At 39.0% G+C, this 17,782-nt stretch overlaps 1 long non-coding RNA gene across 3 annotated transcripts in view; it reads right to left on the bottom strand.

Moving 5' to 3' along the window:
- LOC137570607 (uncharacterized) overlaps positions 1 to 17,782 on the bottom strand; it is a 781,848-nt gene that overhangs the window by 532,014 nt on the left and 232,052 nt on the right. The window contains exon 4 of one of the 3 annotated variants that reach the window (XR_011031109.1): positions 14,715 to 14,910. The exons of the other annotated variants lie outside the window; for them this stretch is intronic. This is a non-coding gene — a long non-coding RNA (uncharacterized lncRNA). Of the gene's footprint in view, positions 1 to 14,714; positions 14,911 to 17,782 lie in introns of those variants that run through there. 3 annotated transcript variants of the gene reach the window in all.

Below are 17,782 nucleotides of genomic sequence, written 5' to 3'. Positions count from 1 at the left end.
AAAGCAAGCACACCATTTTGAAATTCCCAATAAGTTTGATGTGTCACATAACCCTCTTCCTATTGAAAAAACAAAAGTTGGATTCAAAATGGCCGACTTCAAAATGGCCGCCATGGTCACCACCTATCTTATCTATCTAAAGTTTCCACCCTCACCTATACTAATGTGCCGCAAACAGGAAGTTAATATCACCAACCATTCCCATTTTATTAAGGTGTATCCATATAAATGGCCCACCCTGTATTGCACAACGTTTGTCAGCTACAATCCTCTGTAATACAGTGTGTTTGGTTGAAGTTGCACCTTACATTATATCACAGCAACTGTCAAGGCCTTTTTGATCCCGTCACCCATGGTAGGTACGGGCACTCCCAGGCAGTGGAGGCTAAGTGACTACGGGTCTTCACCAGACCACACCTAAAGAGATGATGGACCACCACACCTAGCAGTTGGTTGACTACTTTGCTGCCTGGTAGTTGCCAGGTCATAACTCCTGGGATTGCCCCACCTTTGACAGAAAGTACAGAAGGGTGGACCCTGCTGTGTGGGAAGGGCAAGACTGGCAGAGCAGACAAGATTCACACAGCTGACTGACTGGAAGTACTTCTGTTACAGAAATGTAGTGTCTATGGCCCCCGATTCATGAACATGAAGTCAGTGTTTCCAGCAGCTTGTGAATCAGGGCTTATATAACTAAAGCCTATGAACAATTAAAGGTGCAACAGTGACATATCCATTTTCAGAAGCAAATTCAATAGCACAATATAAATGCATTATTGATGAGGAGGGGTTTTTGAACACGTCTTTTATCGCTGTAGTTACACAGTAAGTTGCTCAAGCATTGAGGCACGTTCCATATTCTGTGGGTGAAATTCAATGCATAGGCAGCATCAATATACCCACTGCAAAGTAAAGCTGAAATCGAGCAGGGAACACATAAATCGCCTCCCTACAATAGCATAATGCAATGGTTGAAAAGCACAGCACTCCAGTATTTAATAAAACTGCAAGGAAGTGAGGCTCAAGCCAATTAAAGCTGCACATTTAGTAAAAAAGGACAAAAAGACCAATTAAAGAAAAATAAAATGAAAATACATCTAACCACTCAGTATCATAAGCCATTACATTCTCTTCAGATATTTCTCTACGCATTTTGATAAAGATAACGTTCAACTCTTTTTGTCCCAGTTTGAGCCTATTAGGAGCATTATATATATTTAATATAGATAAAAACTGCTCAGAAAACATATTAAATCATTGGAAAGAGAGATGTAGAAATGATATCCTGCCAGTCTCTGGTGCCAATAAGTAGAGCTAGATGTATTCACTCGTAGTAATAAGCAGAAAAATAAGGATAAAATGAAGTGAATGAATTACCTCCAGGACACAATGGGGCATCCGATCTTTCTGAAGTATATTGCACTGCAGGACGCTACTCCAAATGAAAACCGTGTTAAAATAAAGTCATTTTCTGTGTTTTACAAATTTTAATGGATAAAAGGAATACAGGAGCAGACATTGCAATACACTAACAGCAGTATAGCTGGGTTTTACATTTGTATAGATCATTTTAAGGTATGATGTTAATGCAATAAAGGGCAGATTTTAATGAAGGAAAGCCCTACACAATTACTTCTCAACAAGTGCTATTCATTGGGCATTAAAACTATTCCAACTTACTTACATAGCTGACATACACGATGGCCAAATGAGCAGAAAAACATAAACCTCTGTTTACTATTATATAATGCCAACTTTCTCCTGATAGCAACTGTTACAGTAAAGCCTTCAACGGTTTTACCATAGTGGTATTGTAACCGGGCCCAAGATTCTTTGGAAAATACATTTTTTTTTTCAGTGAACGGACTGCTACTAATGCTCCTTAATCCCCTGTAGAAATTTTAGAGTGTATACCCTGAATATGAAGTGCACCCTAGATGATCTTGGTCACACCAATATTGGGTATACCCCACAGCTGTACTTTTATGTTGATTATTGTACTGGAGACTTCCAATTTCCTGCTATGGTTCAAGCCACCGGCATCTCCAGAACATAGCTTTCTCACTTCATACACAAACATCTGCTTTTTTAAACATGTATTTAGTCATACTATTAGGGCTTCGATATGCAATAAATGGTTTTGTCTTAAGAGTGCAACTTCTTCAGTTCAATTGAGGTGGAGGAATGCATGTATATTTATGGGTGTGTAATAGGTCAGCATGGTACAATAGCAATTCAATGTCTACCAATAACTTTAGTGCTTACAGAAGAAGATGAAGGTTATAATTGTTTAAGGAACTTGGTTGAAGGTGTATGTTGTCTTTGGAATGTCTGGATCAAGACATTTAAACCATGTTGTATGTTGATGGAAAAAAACAGTGTTGAAGCTCTGCCTGCTATTTTAGGTATTCTTGTTCCAATTTGACACAGGCAGCCACTTTCAACCCTGCAATTTTCTTCTCTGTTCAAAATGTGTACTTCACCCTTCTCAAAACAGCATCCCTCTGCCTTGAGGCATGAGTAGACGGCAAAGTCCTGATCTGCAGAGTCATCCCTTCTATACTGAGCCATGTGATACAGGGTTGTTTAGTCTTCCCAATCTGTTCAAAATAATTGAGCTGTGAGGATGATGATGATGCAAGTTTTGTTAATTTATATGCAGCAACATAGAGAAAAAGTATTTTGTTGTGCTTTTTACTCTGGGACAAATGTACATTTTAAATATGTGTTGTAACATTTACAATTAATCATGATAGTGGTCATTTAACCGCTTCTGGACTGGGCTAGTTGAAATCCAGGCCCTGTTCATGTCTATATGTCCTTGCCAGAGTGTAGATTTCAACTTCCGCATTCGTTACGCACATAGTGCATACTGTACATGGGTGTATGGTTGTGTTTTAAATATTATATGTCACTCACTACTTTACCTAGGGGTCACCAGGAGTGTCTCCTCTGGACTAATGGAATGTCTGAATTTGGAATGGGTCCTGGACAATTCATCCCCCACATGTCCAAATCTTTTTTGAAAATTGTGAGGAAAAATATTACTTTACAGCTGGTAAAGGTGCTGTATAACAGGCAATACTTACACAGGATTGTTCATTTGGATATATTGCTGAAACTTCTCTAAGTGTGCCAACAGATCCGGATATAGGATTGCAAATTGTCTCTTTTGTGCCCAATATCTTGTGTGCTATATAATAGTCAATACTTACACAGGATTGTTCATCTGGGTATATTGCTGAAACTTCTCTGAATGTACCAGCAGATTCAGATATGGGGTTGAAAATTGTCCCTTTTGTGCCCAATATCTTTTGTGCAGCAATAAAAAATATTTTCATATTCTTCATCCCTAGGGTAAACAGTATGAAAAAAGCTTTCTAAAAAACGCAGTACAACAAAATTGCAAATGCAGAAAAACGCACACAAAATATTGCATAATGCAAGGGGAAACGCAGAAATGATAAAACACATATGCATTTATTTTGCACGTTTTTTGCATGATAAGGGTGCTCCCAGGCTTAGATTGTATTCCTTCTTGCACTAGTTTTAAGAACATAGCATGTGTTAATGATATAGATATGTGTTTAAGGGCTGATGCACGCAACAAGAGCTTTTTAAATGCTAGAGATATTAAAAGCTATGTAATGCTATGGGGGATTTTTACAAAATCACATTGCTCCAGTGTGAACACACACATAGGATAGCATTAGCAAGAGCTTTTAAAATCACAAAGAGCTTAGAAACGCTCTTGTAGTTGTGCACCAGTCCTAAGATAGTTAGCAGCCCTAGAGGAGAGTTTCATGAAAATATCTCTTTCTCAATAATGGACGCACATACTGTGGACACCCAGACTTTATTATTTTTATTTTAACATGCCATTTTAGTAGTCTTTGAAGATAGCCATATAATACATTAGAAAAGCTGTTAAGCCCCCATTATCCCTGCTTCTAATAAGATTACTACAGATCAGTCTTGGAAGTTTACCACTTCAAATAAAAGCTGAAAGACTTTCCATAGTTTTGCAAAGAACTGATTTTCAGGCTTTTAGAAGGCATTGCTGTAAATAAAGAAATTTAGGCAAGATAATTATTTCAGTTATAATTATTTTTACCTCCAAATTTATCCCACCTTTTTTCCATTTCTTTAAAGAGACTCTGTAACAAAATGTTCAGCCTTATTTTTTCTATCCTATAAGTTCCTATACCTGTTTTAATGTGGTCTGGATTACTGCAGCCTTTTCTAGTTGCACTATCTCTGTAATATACTGTATCTAATCTTCTTTTCTTTGTCAAGCTTTGTCGACCCAGGGAGGAATGGGCTGCCTCTGTTGTAATGAATGCAAGCTATGCACACACCCTGCAGGTTCAGTGTGCTTTGTTTACTTCTCACAGACAGCGTCTCTGCTCTAAGTTTTAGGTTGTCTGTGATGCCGTTTGTGAGGCTGAGGGGGAGGGAGCTGCCTGTCACATGCTGAGAAACTGTGTGAATCCCAGACTGGAGTGCAGATATACATACACACATATTAGTGTGTGTGTGTGTGTGCGTGTGTATGTGTGTATATGTATATATATATATATATATATATATATATATATATATATATATATATATATATATATATATATATATATATATATACACACACACACACAAACATCACTTCCTGGTTAGCGGCCATGTTCCTTGTTTGTAAACACTGCCTAAAACTGGCAATTAAAAGCCAGGATCACGGCAGGGAGTGGCAGAAGTGGCAAAGAGGAATCCAGGAGATCACAGTGACTCGATTGGACGGTACAGATTCTCTTTAAGTACTTTTTTTTTCCAAAAATAAATCTGACGACAGAATACAATGGTCAAATCGAATATCATTTTTTCTACTAGATATATACTGACTGACAATTAAGATACATTTCGGACCTGGTTTTTAGGAATATTTCATAGGAAAATATCAGATTTGTAGCTGTTTATGTGTCAACATTCCCATAAATCAGATGGAATTTTTAAAGTGTACCTGAGATGTTACGAGTAGCAGCATTTATACTTACCTGGGGCTTCCTCCAGTCCCATGTTCTCCGTGGACTCCCTCCCCATACTCCTGGCTTCTTCGTTCTTCTACAAACTTCTCCGGTAATATGACCAGTTGCCATCAGTCGTGTGGCACTGTGCATGTGCGGCCTAGTCGCATCCACCCCCATGCAACCCCGTGGCAGCAACACAAATTCCACTGGAGAATTAATTCCACAGAATCCACATGCTTATACCTAATCATGAGTAATATTACAGAACTTTATATAAAAAGTAATTCAAAAGGCCCTGTTTTTACAACAGCCAGCTTTTCATTGGGGAAATTCCACTTGGTGTCTGAAGGTCTCTTCATTTGTCAGAGAGGATGGAGCATGCTGTAAACTGCTGGAGCTTCTCTGGGTCCCTTTATTGGGTCATATCAAACAGAGTGGATGGTAGATTTGGGATCCACAGAGGACATCTATTTGCAGTGCAAAATAGCACAGATACACTTCATGAGAGATATATTTAATACTACACTGCACAGTCATGTATATGTTTCCTCTCTACAGCTCAGGCACAGCACTGCTTCAGAATAAAAGTGGCCCAGACCACTTTTGCAAGGGCAACTATTTCGATGTTGCATTTGTAAAACAATAAACCCTTCCTGGACATCAATATTGCCATTAAAACAGATGTTTGGGACTCTGAAAACAAGGGTCCTAAAAGCTACTAAAAAAATAACTATACAACTACCTGAACATCTTTTGGTAAGTATTATAAGTTCAAATGATCCAAGTTTTAAAGGAACACAGTGGACCTAATAAACTAAATCTGCAATCAGGAACAAATCACAATTGCAATTATTATTTTGATTTACTAAGCCTAACAAGTTGCAGCCGAGGCCCATGCTGCCACTTCAGGAATTCTGGCCAGGCTATGCTCCTGGTGAAGTGATTGCCAGTTAACAGCTGGCAATAATGGTTTTCAAACTTGTAAAAGCATGCAGGGATGTTTTTATAAACATCTTCCCTGATGTAAATGTTAGTAAAAATGTTGACAATACATCCCTGCACATTCAAATAACAGTTACATAATGCTTATTGTAAAATGAATTAGAAAAATGTAGCCTCCTTTCCCAAGCCTTAACCTTGTAATCCATCCAAAAAGTTAGGCAGTCAAGAAGAGAGGGTCCACATGGCTTTTAAAGGTTTGGAGTACAGCACTTCCCACCCCTACTAAAAGGAAAAAAAATGATTTATCCAATGTCAAGACTAAAAGGCCTTTTACCACCTCCATGTGCCCCCAACATAGCCCCCCCCCCCCCCCCCCCCCATAAAAAATAAATAAAATGGGAAATAGAAATAAGGAAACTATCATTTGGAGTTTTAGGGCTGATTCACACCACAAGAGTTTTTGAAATGCTAGAGATTTTAAAAGCTCTTGTTAATGCAATGCTATGGGGGATTTTTACAAAATCACATCACTCCAGTGTGAACACACACATAGGATAACATTAGCAAGAGCTTTTAAAACCACAAAGCGCTCAGAAAAGCTCTTGTAGTGTGAACAGGCCCTTAATTAGGGGTTAACTAAACAGCCTCAATTGCTGCCCAACATCATCCGGTGGCCTTGCATTACCTATACCTCACCTATACTACCTAGCTTCCCAATTAGAACAATTATCTCACTGGTTCATATCACAATCCTTACACGACCCCTCCCTTTTAGGCTTCTCAGAGACAGACAAAACAAAAAACTTTCCTTTTGCACTTCTCAGTGGAACGCTCACCCGATCAAACTCAGATCATTCCATTCTACAACAAGCCTCTAAAATATGTCACTCCACCCTTAAGTTGTGTCCTACTGACTATTGGGAGCATTTTACTCCTCTATGGCACAATCCCAAATAACCAGAGCTTGCTAAACTTCAAAATACCTCCTTATGGTCAGATAATGGAATTACCTATTTAAGGCAAATTACACTTAAAGGGATACTGTAGGGGGGTCGGGGGAAAATGAGTTTAACTTACCCGGGTCTTCTAATGGTCCCCCGCAGACAGCCTGTGCCCGCGCAGCCACTCACCAATGCTCCGGCCCCGCCTCCGGTTCACTTCTGGAATTTCAGACTTTAAAGTCTGAAAACCACTGCGCCTGCGTTGCTGTTTCCACGCTCCCGCTGATGTCATCAAGAGCGCACAGCGCAGGCCCAGTATGGTCTGTGTCTGCGCAGTACACTCCTGGTGACATCAGCGGGAGCGAGGACATGGCAACGCAGGCGCAGTGGTTTTCTGACTTTAAAGTCAGAAATTCCAGAAGTGAACCGGAGGCGGGGCCGGAGCATCAGTGAGTGGCTGCGCGGCACAGGATGTCTGCGGGGGACCAATAGAAGCCCCGGGTAAGTTCAACTCATTTTCCCCCGACCCCCCTACAGTATCCCTTTAACTCTAGATCGGTGCCCTTTGCTGAATTGCAATCACGCTTTTCTCTGTCTGGGAAGTTTCTACATGTATCTACAGCTACAACATGCCATGAGAACACAATTTCCTAAGGGCATCACCTCAACCGGCACTTCCCTAGTACTAGAATCAATTAAAGATGGCCCGGTCTGTTACCAAATAGGTAATTTATACTCCATCCTTTTAGAACAGGTCTCCGCTCCAGTTATTGATAAGGCACAATCCAAATGGGTACACTCTGGTATAGATGTTGACGAGGAGGTGTGGGAGGATTGCCTCCAATCTGTCCGTAAAGTTTCCCCTTGCTTGCGGGAGAAGTTAACTCACCTCTATATTCTCCATTACTCCTACCTAATTAGAAAATACTCACCCACCTCTTCCAATATTTGTCCCAAATGCTCCCTCTCTGCTCCCTCTTTCATGCATCGACTCTGGCACTGCTCTCCAATTCTTGACTTTTGGAGACAGGGGTGGGGTTTATGCATGACAGAATGGGCTCACCAGTCTCAGTCGACCCCAAAAAATGCATACTCCATATATTTGAAGACGACGACACTATTTCCAAATTTGACAGAACTTTTATGATTGAGACCCTATTTGCGGCAGAGCAATGTGTCGCCTTTCGTTGGCTATCTCCCACTATACAAGACTGGAAGGTCAGGGTCACTAGGATGTTACCATATAAATGTCTTGTTGACAAAAATAGGGGCTGCCCACTTAAATTCTCTCAAGTGTGGAAGAGATGGCTAGACAGCCCATATATATGATCTGAATCTAGTCTATACAACAACTTTGAGAACTGGATGTTCTTTATTGATCTCTTGTATATTATTTTGATATATTCTCACCAGTATCTATATGTATGTATTTGATAATATCTTATACTTCTTATTTTTCATATATGCTCTGTAAATTTTCTTTTTTGTACGATAATGCACACTTATTTAAATTTTATACCGAATAAACACCTTTTGTTTAACAAAAAAAAAACCAGCCTCAACTGCTCATATAAATGGGTAAAAGGGGTCTTTCAGCAAATCCCTTATGAATTCTATTCTAAAAGAAAGATAGTGCACCAGTTCTTGAATCGGTTTAATCCATGTTAAAGCGGAATATAACCCTGCATTTCAATTTTGCTCTAAAACATTATTTACAGCATATTACATGCAACCAGCATTTTTTTTTACTAGACCAGCATTGGAAGAGTTACACACAGAGCTTTAAAGTTCTGTGGAGAGAAATGCAGATGCATCCGAAGTTTAGATAGATACATTTAAGTAAACACAATGTAACAAGTGAGGAATGTGACTCACTCTCTCTCTGTGTCCGCCAGCTCCTGCACAGAGTGTGTGTCACATTCCACACTTGTTACATTGTGTTTACTTAAATGTATCTATCTAAACTTCAGATGCGTCTGCATGTCTCTCCACGGAACTTTAAAGCTCTGTGTGTAACCCTTCCAATGCTGGTCTAGTAAAAAAAAAAATGCTGGTTGCATATAATATGCTGTAAATAATGTTTTAGAGCAAAGTTGAAATGCAGGGTTACATTTCGCTTTGAGTATAACAACAACTTGTTAAGAGTACTAAGCCTCTTTTTCAAGGAATAAAAAAAATTGACGAGTAATATCTGGAAAAATATAAACCTGCCTCAACATAGACTAAACAAAACTGCTGTATTTATCAAATCACTAAAACAGTATTGCAAATGGCCAATACCATCAGAATAGAACAAAAAGTAGAGTTTAAAAGCATAGGTAACATTGCATAACAGAACTTATAGCGCTAATGATTTCATCCTCTGCATGACTATTCTTATGTACACCTGCTGTCACAGTATTCCTGAGTTCTTTTTTGCAGTAAAGAAAAAAAAGGAAATGTTAACATTTGCATAGCATTTTTATCCTGTTGATCTTAAAGCACTTCAGAACTGCAGCCACTAAGGACACGTTCAGAATGTCATCCTGGAGTATTAGAGAGTTTTGCCTAAGAACTCTTTATTGAATACGTACTGGCGCCAGCCAGGATTTAAACCCTGGTCTCCTATATCAAAGGTGTAGTCTAAGCCAGTACACTATCCAGTACAATTATTTAATGCACTTAAGAAAAACAACAGGATTTTTTTGTATATGTTGTTGCTGTTTTTGTTTTTAAACCCTTTAACAGACATTTTACAGTATTTAGAGGCTTGCAAGTTCTATAGGCCAATTTAACTACTTCAGGATCCTTGCTACGCATATCTATACCCCTGTATATTTCACTTGCAGATCAGGGGCGTAGATATGTGTATTGTTTACTTATCACCGCATTTGCAATCCCCACCCCATTTCTGTTTGCCTCACTGTCCCAATCCCCTCCTTCTGTGATAGGGTATGAGAATAAACTGTTCCTAACACCGATCACCGCGTGTAACAATCTTACCTTCCAGCGGTAAGTTTCGTAAAACTGGTTAAGTGTTGGATTTGCCAAAATGTGGACGCATGAAATCTGTCACTAATGAAGACACATCAGTGGCTGTCCTAGCTTCATTCAGCAAGAGCCCACAGCGTAGCACTCACTGCATGTCACTGGAGAGTGGCATTAGTCGAACATCCCTTCGGCGGATATTAGCTACTCACAAATGGCACCCTTACAAACTCCAGCTACTGCAGCATCTCAATGAGGATGACCCAGATCGGCGCACTGAATTTGCAGAATGGGCAAAACAAAAATTGGAACAGGACCCTCAGTTTACACAGAAGAATTTGTTCAGTGATGAGGCAAACTTTTATGTGAATGGTGAAGTTAACAAACAAAACCACCGCTATTAGTCTGACACTAACCCACATTGAATAGATCCCTCCAAGACTGTTGGAACAAAAAAAAATGATGGTATGGGGTGGTATATGGGGTACAAAGATAGTGGGGCCATTCTTCATCAATGGAAACCTCAAGGCTACTGGATATGCGAAATTGCTACATGATGATGTGTTTCCCTCTTTATGCACTGAAGCTGGCACGTTCTCTAAATTTTTCCAGCAAGATGGTGCACCACTACATTACGGGTGTCAGGTCCGAGCATTCCTAGATGAACAGTTTCCTGGAAAGTGGATTGGTCATCGTGGGCCAGTAGAATGGCCCCCAAGGTCTCCCGATCTGACCCCCTTAGACTTTTATCTTTGGGGTCATCTGAAGGCAATTGTCTATGCTGTGAAGATACGAGATTTGCAGTACCTGAAACTACGGATACTGGAAGCCTGTGCTAGCATTTCTCCTGCGGTGTTGCTATCAGTGTGTGAAGAGTGGGAGAAGAGGGTTGCATTGACAATCCAACACAATGGGCAGCACATTGAACACATTTTATAAGTGATGAGAAACTTGTAAATAACTCATAAATAATAAGGTTATGTTAAAACCAAGCACACCATTGTTTTTCTTGTGAAATTCCCAATAAGTTTGATGTGTCACATGACCCTCTTCCTATTGAAAAAAACAAAAGTTAGATTCAAAATGGCCAACTTCAAAATGGCCGCCATGGTCACCACCCATCTTGAATAGTTTTCCCCCTCACATATACTAATGTGCCACAAATAGGAAGTTAATATCACCAACCATTCCCATTTTATTAAGGTGTATCCATATAAATGACCCACCCTGTATAATGGCTGAAAACTGAGAAATAATGATGTTTTTCCTTTTTTTTTCTTATTATTCCCTTTACAATGCATACAAAATAAAACAATTCATAGCAAAAAGTACCACCCGAAGAATGTCTAATTTGTGGCAAAAACCCAATATATAAATAATTTCAGTGTGATAAGTAACAATAAAGTTAACCTTGAATGAATAGGAGTAGCACTGCAATGTGAAAATTGTTTTGGATTTTAAGAGGAAAAACTTGTGTGGTTATTTTAGCACAATTTTTTATTTCTTATTTCTTACATTTCCTTGCTTCTAATTAGTACGATTGTAATGTGTATTTATGGCCACTTGTTGCTAGGGGTCAGTGTGAGGCAATAACAGACAACTTCTGCTTTCAGTTTCAATATTTTCTGCTAGTAGAGAGAAATCAAATAATTCCAAGATATTACAGCAATATGAGTTCTGCCGACTGAGGTCAAAAGCAGTGCTGCTAATGGGTGAAACATTCCTTCTAGATTTTTCTTGCACTGAGAAAAATACCTAGACAGTACTGATATGTTGTCTGTTACACAGTTGAAGTCAGAAATGTACATACACGTAGGGAGCATTCACACTTGCCTGCACAGAAAATGCATGTGTTTTCTCACAAGCATTGCAGTATGTGCATTTTTGGAAAGTATATGTACGTGCAGGTGTCTGTGATAAAATGCACATTTTGCCACAGTAGCTCAATGATTGTTCATGAAAATTGTGTACGGGAGTGAAACTATGCTGCATGCTAAATTCATGGTTTCTTAGTATAAGAAGAAAGCCGCATTTTTCCAATTTACCTGGATATGGGTAGCTATTTGGCCACTCTTTATTAACCTCCCTGGCATTCTATTAAGATCGCCAGGGCAGCTGCGGGAGGGTTTTTTTTAAATTAGAAAAAAACTATTTCATGCAGCCAACTGATAGTTGGCTGCATGAAAGCCCACTAGAGGGCACTCCGTATGCGCACTTCTGATCGCCTCCGGTGATCAGAAGTAACAAGGAAGGCCGCAATGAGCGGCCTTCCTTGTTTTGCTTTCCTGGTCGCCATGGCGACGAGCGGAGTAACGTCATGGACGTCAGCCGACATCCTGACATCAGCCGCCACCGATCCAGCCCTTAGCGCTGGCCGGAACTGTTTGTTCCGGCTGCGCTGGGCTCGGGCGGCTGGGGGGACCCTCTTTCGCCGCTGCGCTGCGGCGGCGATCAGGTAGCACACACGGCTGGCAAAGTGCCGGCTGCGTGTGATGCTTTTTATTTGATAGAAATCAGCCCAGCGGGGCCTGAGAAATCCTCCTGCGCAGGTTACCCCGAGCTGAGCTCGGGATAACCGGCAAGGGGGTTAAAGCACTAATTCAGACACTCAAATTTTTAAATCTTAGCGAAAGGAAATAGGGGCCTATTCCATTGCTCAAACAATTCTCATAGTAGATGTAGTCATTCCAGAGACATTGCATTTGGAAAAGGTAGGTGTAAGACAGAGGGTTTACTTCAGAAAACATGCAGCTGCCAAGAGAGTGGATCTCCTTACTCAGTACAAAACATGGTCAACTGACCCTGCCCACCTTGTTGCTCGGATGCTGGGAGACTAATGGTTTGGGGCCACCACTGTAGCTACAGCTCAGAAAACTCTTATCACCTATTCATCCCCACTGCGACTGCATTCAGTAAGCAGAAGGAACACAGATTGCAATTGCTGGACTTTATAAATCAGGTCAAGTGAGATATTTGTACAAAACATAAGGAAAAAACTAAGGTTTCCTTTACTTACTAATAAATGCAATAAACATTAGGTTAAAAAAATTGAGCTTTTAGTCAAACCAATTTCCCCTCATGGGCATGTTCAATAAACAAACATCAAAATAGCTTTCTTTCACACTGTGAAGTAATGCTAAGGGTTGTCACTAGAAGCCACACACAGATTAAATCAGTGTTTAAAAGGTTGTATGCTTAACCACTTTACCCCCGCGCGTACGTATTTCTCCGCCCCTTTTTCCATCCTTTAAAAACCAGGGACGGAGAAACACGTACTTTCCGCGTTCCCGACGCTGTCCGCGCTCCCGCTCGTAAACACGCCGCCCGCCGCTAGTAAAACCGCCGCCGCCCGCTCGCCCGGAGATCAATGAACGGGAAAATCCATTCCCGTTCGTTGATCTAAGCCCCACAATGACCCGCTGCTCTCCTATGGGCAGCGCGATCATTGTGAGAAGAAACTCACGTGTCCAGCCTCCTTATTCTTCCTCCAAGCTTCCGGAAGGAGGCTTGGAGGTCGCAATAAAGCAAAAAGTTACTGTGGCCATCTTGTGGCCAAATAGTAAACTACACCCTACACATTTTTCACATACAAATAAATGACTTTTACACACAAAATTAACTCATTACCTCCCACACTCCCCATTTTTTTTTTTTTTGTAATTAAAAAAAAATTCAAAAATTTACAATTAAAAAAAATACATAATTAGTTACCTTAGGGACTGAACTTTTTAAATATTTAAGTCAAGAGGGTATAACACTGTTACTTTATAAACTATGGGCTTGTAATTAGGGATGGACGCAAAACTGAAAAAAATGCACCTTTATTTCCAAATGAAATATTGGCGCCAAACATTGTGATAGGGACATAATTTAAACGGTTTTATAACCGGGACAAAAGGGCACATAAATTTCATGGGTTTTAATTACAGTAGCATGCATTATTTAAAAACTATAATGGCCGAAAACTGAAAAATAATTTTTTTTCCCCCACATTTTTCCTATTTTCCCATTAAAACACATTTAGAAAAAAATAATTCTTGGCATAATGTCCCACCTAAAGAAAGCCTAATTGGTGGCGGAAAAAACAAGATATAGTTCATTTCATTGCGATAAGTAATGATAAAGTTATAGACGAATGAATGGAAGGAGCGCTGAAAGGTGAAAATTGCTCTGGTGGTCAGGGGGTAAAACCCCTCAGTGGTGAAGTGGTTAACATGTATTTATTTATTTATTTATTTTTACATGCTTCATTTGTAGGACAGTAATGTATTTGGAAATCTATGCCAAATATAGCCAGCTATTTAAAAATGATGACTAGGCATCAGCCAAAGTTCCCTGGAATAGAATAACTATGTCAATGACTTTGGATGACTCAGGTATTAAAATAAGCTATAGAATAGATGATCATTCAAATATTTGGCACAGACCTGATTAGGGAAAGTGCTTTTTCTCGGGATGAGCTATGGCTGCAACAGGGACAATATTGTGAAAAGTGCAGTTTAACAAGTTTCATTTTAAATAGTCATCATTAAAGGGAAACTTAAGTGGAAAGCAGTTTAACTTACCTGGGGCCTTTTCCAGCCCCTTGCAGTTGTCCTGTGTCCTCACCGTCATTCCGCAATCCTCCAAGTCACCTGCAGCGCCCCTCTGAAAGCTGGTGAGTCACAGCCAACTGCATGCTACTGCATATACGTGGCCCCAGGCTGTGTGCCTCCTGATCGCACTTCCATTGCCGGGAGGGCTCTGCACATGCGTAGTAGTAGTAATTTTTAGATAAAAACATTTTTATTTTTAGAAGGAAAATAGTACAAACAAAACTTTTTAATAAAGACAGCAAAGATAGAAACAAATTTTAAGAGAATAACAACGTACATAATAGAATTCCATATAAAAGTCCTGTAATGTTGTTTTCTGGCTGCTTTCTGTATGGACTTTAGGATCAGAAGGCTGGCTACTGTATGGTCACATTGGCCAAGATCCCACAATGCCTTCTCAAAGGTAGAGTGATGTTACGTGGGGGGTGGGCATTATCCAACAATCTGTTAAGAAAGTGGGAGGGAAGGATATGACTGAATGTGGATTAGAACTCCCATAGCAAAATCCAAATTTTCATCAAACATTACAAAGATCAATTTACAGTTTTACAGTTTTCTAACTGTATAACTAATTATAATAATAATGATAGTTGTTATTGTTATTGTTATGATTAGCTTGAAACTAATCTCTACCATAGTCAAAGTATAATATCCCTACCATAGTCTAAGACCAATTTTGAGAAAAACCAATTGAATCAGTATATTTTTGGGGATGTGGGAGAGACAGAGAGCCATGAAAAAACACAGGAAGAACATGTATACAAACTTGGGACCTTACTGCTGAGAGACAAGAGTCCTAACCACTCTGTGTAGTGGATTTTAATGCCCATGTATCCATATTAAAATCTTTTAAAATCCATCTTTTAAAAATTGCATACACATTTGCATTAGATCTGATAGCTAAGGTAAATAATGGACTTGTTAACATCTAATGCAATTCCTGCATGCGGGAAAAAAAGCTTACGGCAGTTCAGCCTTTTCTCACACTGCTCCCATTGTGTTGATTAATATTTTTTTAAATTTATTTTCTTTGTCAAATTGCAATGTTGTCATGGAGACAAACACACAGTGAAGTGCGTATTCGCTGCACATTTCAAGTGAGAACCCTCCATTAAGGTGGCCATACATGGTACAGTAAAATCCATTGATTTTCTTGTTTTTCCAATAAAAATCTAATTAAGAAAAAAATGATTGACTTTTCATTTTTTTTTTCTATAAAAATGATCGGATGTGTTGGAAAAATCAAGTATTAAAATATTAACACTGAATGCTTTATTCCATCTTTTTTTATTGTTTTGAAAAATCAATCACAAGTGTATGGTATATCGGTTCAATTTTTTGATCAAGTGGAATAATCAGTCAGATTTCTCTAGACGGGAAAAAAAATTGTGGATGGCTCCCTTTACATTATGTACAGTAAACACAACGGCTGGTACTAGGCCTTACCCACCAAAGAGAAGTATCAAGCTGCCTGTTGCGATAATATTTTTGCATGACAGCATTTAAGATCCTTACATTCCTATCATTTTCCAAGCTTTAGCATTCAGCCTTCCTGACATATTTTTGTTGCTTTTTTAGCCAACATTTGTGTTTGATGAAAAAGTACTGAGTAATAATCATTAAAAGTGATGTGATGAGTAAAATGCATAACATACTTCTCTTAAAAGGTCATTGCTTATTTCCTGCAAATGCTACAAAGAGAATGTTTCCAAAAATGCATTGATAGGATAAAGGCCCATACTCACTGGAAGATGTTTTGGGGAATTTTCAGCATAGCAACCTGACAAACCAGCGTTTCCCACCCGCGGGAACATGCAACGTTATGTGACTGCACACGAAGTGTGCAAACGAGAGGTCAATTGGATGCGGTACTTTGCACGGGAGTCATCAGGTATTTCAAATATTTGATCCGCCGTGGCAGTCATAATTGTTGCGCATCGCAAAATGTAGTTCGCTTAAAACAGCCACTCGTAGTGCAAAAAAATCACTAGTCGTGGGAACAATAGCTTGAAAAATCTTGGGTACGAAGGTACATAGCTTAAGGGAAGCACTTTGACTGGTAAGACTCAAAATCGAATGCATTGGACAGTAGATAAAATCCCCACAGATGATGCACTTCTGCTAAGTAAGACAAAACACCTAATTTGAAGAACTTGTAGAAACATCAGTTACTGAGATTTGTTTAGAGAGAGAGATACTGGAAAAATTAGTTCACCAGTCAAGATTTTGTAAAATCACCTGCAACAGACATGCAAAATATTAGGTGGTATTTCTTGATTGATGCCTTATGATGGGCTTTCGGTGCTTAATAAGTATGTTTAAACCACACTTGATTGAAACAAAATATAGCTGTCCACGCATCTTTTCATCTTTATTACAGATGTAAGATCATAACTTTATGCAATATATAAAACGTAAGTAGATACAAAGTATGTTGCTCATAGTAAAATTAATTCACATGCTAACATAACGTAAACACAGTTTATAATACTGTTTAGTTTACACATAGATAAATATAAATGAATCACAAAAACACGAAGCATTACTGAAAACCCTTTCCGAGTATGTCAGAGTAGAATAATTATGTGGTTCAAGAAAAAGTCATGCAACTGAAGGACCCAATCAAGCAACCAGCAGATTCTCTATTTAGGAATTCCACGCTTAAATAAAAGTTTACCTGTCTGGAAATCTCTAGGATTTCAAATAAAAGATTAGCTATTTATGAGTGGTGCTGTGTTTGAACATGTATCATAACTAAGGATGAGCGCAGTGATTTTGTGTAACTCCAATTTTCTCATTAGAATTTAGCAATTTTGAAATTAAGGAATTGTGTGATATGGTTAAATATGGTAAATGTAATTTATTGTAGTACATAAATTGCAAAATAAATAGGAGGGGGAGAATTCCAACTTCTGCCATTGACCTCAGTGCAAAACTCAATACATATTCCAGTTTGAATTGAACTCGGAAAAGTGAAATTGTAAACTATTGTGAACCTGTTTTCACACTAATCATGAATAATCTTAATATATTTGCAATAGATTATGACTATTAAGCAAATTCACAATGCAAAATCCATAAACTTCTGATTTTTTTAGGGGAGGGGGGTTGATTCAGATTACGTCAGTTCCCACCGTCACAAATCACATTTATTGTCATTTCAGTATGAAAAAATATCTGTAGACGACACATTTTCTTTAAAGGGATGTCCGTTGTATTATCTGAGTGTATTAGAACTGAGTTCAACTACTAGACCAGCCTGTTTTACTGCCTGGTGGTGTATATTTAATCAGTAGGTGCGGCACACAGACCACAG

This window comes from Hyperolius riggenbachi, chromosome 4 (assembly GCF_040937935.1).
Source record: "Hyperolius riggenbachi isolate aHypRig1 chromosome 4, aHypRig1.pri, whole genome shotgun sequence".
Taxonomy (NCBI): Eukaryota; Metazoa; Chordata; class Amphibia; order Anura; family Hyperoliidae; genus Hyperolius; species Hyperolius riggenbachi.
This window is presented reverse-complemented; position numbering and strand designations above follow the sequence as displayed.